Raw genomic sequence first — 527 nt, forward strand, 5'->3', positions numbered from 1 at the left:
TGAAGTGGGAAATTATTGAACATAGCTAGCTAACGTGATACACATTTTTCTTTATAAAGTAATTTAACATACAGTAGCTAGCTAACGTAATACACCTTTTTTGTTAAAAGTTTGGCATTATAACGCCTCTGAAGGAGTGCATAATTTCCTTTCCAAAACGGTATATTTGTACACCAGAGGTACTTAGCAACCCACCTTGGTCTAACTAACATTAGCTAGCTACTGGTAGCTGACTAGCATGCAAGTTAAGCATTGCACTGTACTTGTGCATGTAACAATAGAACTTGAACTAGTTGACAACCACATTACCTTTCGCAAGGTAATAATACTGTTGGCAAATCCACGTATGTAATGATTTATCCGTTTATTCTTACATACTCTAAAACCACTAGATATACAATGATTTGAATAAACTGGCTTGCCAACAGTTTCTTCTCGTTGTTGCCCCCACTAACGTACTTTGTAGAGGCACGCTTGTAAAGACACGTTTCCATGCAAACGGCGCTTGCACCATTTTCAACACGAGA

This window comes from Oncorhynchus gorbuscha, linkage group LG21 (genome assembly GCF_021184085.1).
Source record: "Oncorhynchus gorbuscha isolate QuinsamMale2020 ecotype Even-year linkage group LG21, OgorEven_v1.0, whole genome shotgun sequence".
Taxonomy (NCBI): domain Eukaryota; kingdom Metazoa; phylum Chordata; class Actinopteri; order Salmoniformes; family Salmonidae; genus Oncorhynchus; species Oncorhynchus gorbuscha.